Below are 8,066 nucleotides of genomic sequence, written 5' to 3'. Positions count from 1 at the left end.
TTAGGATTGATGAAGATGCCGTCATGGTATTAACGTGATGCTTTGGTGATTTTGAGGCTTCTTCAAGTCTAGCCATAGCTTTTTGAAACTTTAAATTGATGGTATCAATGTGAGCACTAAGTTGAGCACCCAATTGAGTAATGGAGTCCACTTCATGCTTTCCTCCTCTAGTAGCCTTGCGAGGTCTACTATATTGTGAGTTATGGACCGCCATTTCCTCAATTTTGTTCCAGGTTTGATTGTCATCAACTTCGGTGAACATTCCATTTGATCCCATGTTGAGAATGTTCCTTGAATCTTCATAAAGACCGTTCCAAAATTGTTGTACCAAGAACAACTCGCTAAGTCCATGGTGAGGACATGAGCAACAAATTACCTTGAATCGCTCCCAAGCTTCATACAAAGATTCTTCATCCCTTCGCTTAAAGCCCGTGATTTGAGCTCTTAGCATGTTAGTCTTTTCCAGTGGATAGAACTTTTTGTAGAAAGCTGGAGCCAACTTCTTCCAAGAATCAATTCCGAGAGTAGCCTTATCAAGGCCTTTCAACCATTGTTTTGCGGTGCCAATTAGAGAAAAAGGAAATAAGACCCATCGAATTTGGTCTTGAGTTACACCGGTTTAAGAAATCGCATCACAATAGTCACAAAAAGTCTCCATATGAGAATGAGGGTCTTCACTAGGCATCCCCCCAAATTGGCTTCTTTCGACTAATTGGATAAATGCGGATTTGGCAATAAAATTTCCGGTTAGAGGTTGTGGTGTGGGAGTACCATTGGGTAGGTTCTCCTCGGTGGGTACGGAATGTGATGAAAACTTAGGCATTGTGGGTTGATTTTGTGTTGGGTTCTCCTCACCTTCTCTTGCAAAAGGGTTGATGAACTCAATAGTATTTGGTTGAATATCTACAACCTCACCAATACCTCTCAAAGTTCTATAGATACCTGATTTCTGCACCTCTCGCAAACCACCCGGTGATGATTGGGCCGCATGTTTGCTACGCGGAACGATTTGTGACAGTTCGTAAGTTTATCGTCAAGTGATTGCTCAAATACTAATGTCTACCTCTTAGTTGTCATCTACGTGCCGATACTGTCGTTTTGACAGTAATTAGAGTACATTTGGAGTCCGGGCCTAAAACCGTCTTCATTTTCTGATAACCGTTAAATCCCTAGTCAGAATGTTCTGGAACGTTCAGGATATTTCTATTCCATATTTTATAAATATTTCACAATCTTTATCCTTTGGTAAACAATTTCCCGTAATATTCACATAAAATATTAAGGAAAACCAAACCATTCCGTCCTTCCATAACTTAAACACGGAAATCTTTCTTTCGCAGGAGGAAACCACTTGGGAACAGACGCAAGTCTTTGCGCCTCTTCCAAGAGACGCAGTGGGCTCGCGCGCCTTCCCAGTCCTTTTCTGCGTAATTTTCGTATCTTTTTCATATCTTTCCGAGATTCACTTCCAAAGACTCTCCGAAACCCTAATTCCTTCACGTGATTAGTATAAATAGGAGCCTTCGCTCCTCACATTTCTCACACGAGTGTCCGCCCTTCTCTTCTCCCTTTGCATTCTAGACCTTTGTTCTTACTTTTTGGCGTCTACGTTCTTGAACATTCGACCACGTAAGCTCGGATCCTTCTGAGTACCAGCCTCGTTTGTATGACCAACCAATTTGACCAACTCCACAATCAATCAACTTAAGTAATCTTAAACGTTTTCCTCTTACGAGGGCACTTTCTTTACATTCGCGCCGAGCATCACTAATCGATATCTTAGTCCTTCTCGTTTCGTCAAACATGTAAGTCTGAAGGTGTATAATCTCTCTTTTACATATTGTTATTCACTTTTTGTATCACTATTGTAAGGTTTACGTCGAAAATACCTCCTTAAAACCGATTTCGTAAAACCTCGTTTAAAACCTCTTTTTGCGGATTTTCAGAAGACAAACCGTCGAGAAAGGACGCAGCAACTGCTGCGCCTCTTCGAAGGAGCGCAGTTCCTGCTGCGCCTCTTCGTGAGGCTGCCGCAGTTCCTGCTTCCTTTCTTCTTCCTTCGTCCTCTGTAATTCGTTCGTTTTATTTGTTTTCTTTAATTCTTTGACACACAATCACATGATAATCTCACATGTATATTATTATTCATCATTAACATGTTTAATTCGTCATTAAACTCGACTTAAATCCCTTATAATCCATATTTGCGGGTTTTCGTCATTAAGCTCAATCCGGGTTGTAGAGATTCGATTTGTTCATATTGAGTTTAAGAATTCGATCTTTGACATATTTTCATCTGTTATTTATCATATTCGTCATTAATTCATCATATTTAGTCTATTTTGTTCACCTATGTCACTAATCAATCATTCCATGTAATTAATTCGTTTGCATCTGTCTCATCCATGTTTTATCGCTTTTATGACCATTAATCACATGTAATTAACCTATTAATCACTTCCATCCGAGTATATATTATAAATCAATCATTAAATCACCAATTAACATTAACGATTTGCAGTTCCGGTTTCACAGCCAGAACTCACCCTTGGAACAGACGCGGCATCTGCTGTGCCTCTTCCAGAGGGCGCAGTCCTGCTGCGCCTGTTCCAGGATGAGTTCTATCTCTGAACTCCGTTGTTGCTTGGCCTAGTCTAATTAGTCTACGTATTATTAACTATTATCCGTATTATCGCCTTCTGACTTGTTCGTGATTTATTCTTTTATTCTTGTTCTCAAATCATCCGTTTTGAAGGTATTTTCGACATAAATCGCCTAATCCATTGTAATTATTGTAATTTTTATTATCGTAATTTTCCTATTGTATTTATCATATTTCTTGTATCATTTGTATGTTTTCACATGTAATTAAACCTTAATTCCAACTTCGACCCAATTGTTTGCTAATTATGTGTTTACCGACTTAGTTAAATTCACATGCTAGGATTAAAACTTGGATGTTGCATTGCATGCATATAATCGACGATATATCAAGTATTAATGATGTCCCTAATCATTAGTAGAGGCCGCTATCGAGGCGGGCGGGATTAGGTGTTCGATCAAAAGAGCTTCCTAATACGTACCCTCACCCCTTACTCTAGATCTCTGTGAACATCCGTGTTCATTGGCATCCACGAGAGTCATTCTAGACATAGAATGCTAAGGGTAACGATTGCTTAGTGTTCATGTCACTACTTTGTGTCTTGACATGACACGAGGTATTCGAACGGTTCCAATTTCCCATAAAAATTGGTGGGGACTCCAACAAAAATGCAAACGCTTGTTCTCTTCCTCCCAAGCGCCCCCGTGGGCCCCCCGCTGTCCACAAGTTCTCCTAGCAAGTCTCCTATTGGTTGTCAAAGTCCTTTCAATTTCGCGATCAAAGGGTAACAAGTCACCTTGTGACCTTCTAGACATGCAAAATATCAAACAACTCGAAAACAATTAGAACAAACCTTGAGGAGTTTTACTTCCCCAAGGCAAAGAAAGACATAACTAATAACAATATAAGAAAATCTAAATCAAGTTAACACCGTCCCCGGCAACGGCGCCATTTTTTGGTCGTGCTATTATTTTTCGGTTACTTGTCGTTAGGAGTACCTAGACCAAAACACAATTTATAACTTCACAAAAAACTCTACAATTAGTAAAGAGGCAAGTAAAGGTCGGATCTCAAGGGACAGGAATTGAGATGAGATTTCTATTGCAACTAGTGATGTCTTAAGAGTGTCACAATTGGGGTTTGAAGTAGAAGATCACTAAACTAAATAGCAATGAAAGTAAACAAGCAAGATGAATTAAAAGGGATGTAAACAATTGATAAAAGGCACTAGGGTGTCATGGGGTCATAGGGGATTCAAGGGAATTGATCATACAAACATATTCTCAAGTTATAAGCAAGCAATTATTGTTGTGATGGATCGAGTTGGTTTATATCTTACAATCCTAGGAAAGTTTGGGTCCCGGAGCCGAATTGATTAGATTGTACACCACCTACAAGTCGACTTAATCTTCCCTACTCAACAATATGCATGGTCTAATGAGACTCGAGTTGGTTTATGTCTTACAAGTCTCATTGAAAAGATAGCTGATGGGTAAAAAATGCAAGGATTCATAGGCTCACATTTCATCAAACATAATATGTGCATAAGTTGAGATCACAACAAGCAAGCAAATAAACTATGAAAGCATAATAATTTAAGCATGAATCATCCCCTATGTTGGTTTCCCCTAATTACCCATTAACCCTAGCTAAGGAAACTACTCACTCATTATCATGTTGAACATGCTAGCAAGGTTGTCAATCATACCAACAAAACGAAACATGATGAATAAATGAAAGTGATTAACAATAATTAAAGAGGGATTAAGAGAATTATACCTACTAATGATTCCAATAATAAAGCAAAGAATAAAAGAAGTACTTGATGCTTGATTAAGAGGTTGTCAATCTCCTAATAATAACCCAAATAATCTTCAATTACCCAAAATAAAGGATGAACAAGAGAGAGATTAAGGAAATAAAACTTGTATTAAAACTTGATTAAATGTTGATTACAAGATTAAAGAGAGATTTGATTGATATTAACTACTCTAAAGATTGCTAAGAAGAACATGCTCTTCTAATTAGACTAATGGGGAATTTATAGTGGGGATTAGGTGCATGATTTAGGGTTAACTAAGGGCTTAAATGACGATTAAGTCCCTTGTTGAGGAAACGCCGGTCTCTTTTGGAAGACTCCGGTCTCTAGGGAGACTCCGGTCTCTTGAAAAAGATGTGCATCCTTCCTTGAAGCTTGAAGAAGACGAAATGGGACTGTCTGGGAATCCGGGCGTCTTTAGCACGGGACGGGCGGATTCTGCAGCTTCTGCCCGGGCGTCTTGGGGGTGAAGACGGGCGTCTTCTGGAGCTTTTGGCCGGGCGTCTTGAGGGTGAAGACGCACGGATTGTAGGGTGAAGACGGGCGTCTTCTAGACAATCCGCACGGATTGTCAGGCAGTCTTGTTTCTTCTTCTTTTCTTCCTTTTTATTCATAAAATCCTTGGGGATTTCCTCGGGGATGCAAGGATCTTTTCTCATCATTGCCCATCTACTATAGTATGTACAAAGGCCTTCTAATCTTGTCTCTCCTTCGTGCTTGGTCATTGAATTCAATCAATTTAGCCTCATTTTGCCATGAAAATGCAAGGTTTGCACTCCTTTCCTACCAAGGGATCAAAACCTCAAAGAATATGCAAAACAAAGAACTAAAGACAATAAATGACCTAAATATGCACTAAAAAGCATGGGAAAAAGGCTAATTCGGGGACTAAAAATGCTCTAATTATGGTCACATCACTTCCTTCGAATAGGTTGGGTCTTTGTTGTTGATTAAAGGTGGGAACTACAAATAAAAATATACTTAATCAAAATAGATAGAATAAGTGAGATATTACACATAATTAAACCCAAGTTACGTTTGAAATAGTTATTAAAACACACTAACCGGTCTATGTTGATATACTTTCAGGTGATAATCTCCCACATGGACCGACAACAGAAAAAGGCGCATTGTAAGCTGTATGGTTGTAGAGGAGACTATTATATAAATCCCATACAAATAAGCTAAATTAAATCAACCTCTCGCATAAACATAAATTAATGATAGGAGTAATTATTAAGAGTACACTTACTTTTATCGTGACAAAAGTTGGACTTGATGCTCCATTTGTTTGAAACACACTAATTCATAAATATATACATGAAATTATAATTAGCATTTGGCTCAGTAATACTGACAGAACATTAAAAGGAGTCTAGTCTTCAAAGGTCGTACAATAACAATTGACATTATAATGTAAGGTTGTAAACTTACTCAGTCATCATCTTTACAAATTTCTCGGTGGGAGTATGTCCGCAAGAGTCAATCCAAGACACTATGCCTTTTTTCACATCGCTTCTTCGTTAGCGCCAATGCTTGCTATGAAATATTGAAAATTGAACTGTTAGTTCATATACATGCATGTAAGCGTGTTAATAAATGAATAGAATCGTGATTCATTATAATAAACTACTATACATACCGATTCTCATTGTATGGGGCAAACCATAGGCTTTTGGGCGTCATCAACCGTTCAAAAATTCTATCGATGTACTCTCTGTATGTGTATCCAAAGGACTTATGAGAGAACAATTCAGGTGACACGAATCCGTAGTCATGAGAAACATAGTTCCCCTCAGCCATGTGTGTACACAAGTACCTATTACATCAAATGGAACGAAGAATGTTATTTTCATTGATGATTTAAATAAACATCTATTCGTAAAATCAAATGCCAAGTTTTAATTAAAAAACTTAATTCATCCAAATTACAATGTGCCTAGCATCTAACTCGTCAAGGTCGAGAAACTGACACAGTGATTCCCCATCCATATAAATAGTTGTACCGAAACCCAAAACATCCTCTCCGATGTCAATCATGAGTACTTCCCGACAAATTAGCTTCCTTTCACCACTGGTGCAAGGCTACGAATGTTGGAGTATTCAATTTTTGCTTATAATCATCGGTCGATATCTAGGTTTAAGAGGAACACCAACGTTGTGTGCGATAAGAGTAGATTTAACACCGGTCTACAATTTAGAAAAAAATATATATACATTACACGAGACGTCATATATAATTTAAATAACCAAAAAATAAGGAAAAACTCACAATCTATTATTCAAGTTATTACTACCTCTTGAATTTTGGGTGGAGAGGCAGTCGAATCAGTGACTTAGGGTGTTGACGTAGTAGTCCTAATTTCAGTAATAATGGCTTCGTGTAACTCCTGAAAATGTAAAAATTCAAATACTTACTATATGTTAGATAAGGTTACCCTAATAAATTTAAAGGTGTTCATTATATAAAATGCGTTCGCTTTAGCATAACTACCCCGGACATGTCAACAGTAATGAATGCTTCAGGCCATTGCACAATAGAACCCACGACATCTTGCAAAAGCCAATTTTCAATGCATGGTACTATTAGAGTACCATAATTCTCCAGATATAACTCGGTCACTTCCACTTCCATCCATCCCTTACGGAGGGCAATGCCTTGATTTCCTTCAACCTCAACTCCCCTAGCAACAGCAATTCTGCCCGATGCCACTGTAGGGGTTTTATAGTAAAGAACACAAGGCTTCATGCAAATGACCTTCACATTTTTAATTAATTAGTATATATACATGCACTACTTTAAATAATAAATTTAATTAATTAGTATATATAAAAAAATTATAAACTAGTCGTAGTAGTTAATACCTCGTCAAAAACCGTAATTGGAGATGATAAGAACGTGTCTTCAGCTACCACCTCCACCTCCTTCTCCCTTGCTTTCATGGCTTCCTCTTCATCTTCCCCATCTTTATCCTTTGCCATGTCTTTCTCACTTTGCATGCCCGCTTTTTTCTTATTCTCCCCTGCTTCCTTTATGATTTGCCGAACCATAACCAACTCTTCTTCAGATGGCTTATCCCCCGTTTCCACCATGCTGAGTATCAACCTGGTCATTGTTTGTAGTTGTGTAGTAGAAATGAATATGATTAAAATTAGTATAATTTCAGCATATATATATATAAATTATGTTGAATAAAATACAGTATTTATATACCCTATCATCCCCACTCATTGTCCTTCGAGAATTTTTCCCAAAATACTTAGTGATACCAACATGCGTCGAGACCCCTCTCACACGACCTGGATGCTCTGCTTTGCCGATTGCCCTAGCCAGAATGTCATCGCGTCCTTCAGGCTTCCATTTTCCTTCCTGTACCTCCTTCTCACAGATCCCCTACATACACATAAAACCATTATGCAACTAAATTTTATTTAAACTCACAATTATATAACCGACCACCAGTGGTAGGAGTGACATATTTATTCAAACTTACAATTTTCTCTTTAATGGCCTTATTATATGGAGTTTCTAACTTTCCATTCTTAGGAGTGTGACCGGCCACCCAAGCGTCATGATGATTGACAGTTCCAAGCTTCTTCTTAATCAATTTATAACCACCTCTGGAGCCATGGAAGACGCTCTCT

The 8,066-nt window shown here is 38.2% G+C and overlaps 1 non-coding gene across 1 annotated transcript; it reads left to right on the top strand.

Annotated features, from left to right (window-relative positions):
• The first annotated feature begins 344 nt into the window (after positions 1-344).
• On the top strand, positions 345-451 carry LOC141639397 (small nucleolar RNA R71). The gene has a single exon (XR_012542508.1). It is a non-coding gene; the product is annotated as a small nucleolar RNA R71 (small nucleolar RNA).
• The last annotated feature ends 7,615 nt before the right edge of the window (positions 452-8,066 follow it).

Source organism: Silene latifolia, unplaced genomic scaffold, assembly GCF_048544455.1.
Source record: "Silene latifolia isolate original U9 population unplaced genomic scaffold, ASM4854445v1 scaffold_372, whole genome shotgun sequence".
Classification (NCBI taxonomy): domain Eukaryota; kingdom Viridiplantae; phylum Streptophyta; class Magnoliopsida; order Caryophyllales; family Caryophyllaceae; genus Silene; species Silene latifolia.
Note: the sequence above shows the minus strand (reverse complement) of the source record. Positions and strands in the feature narration are given on the sequence as shown.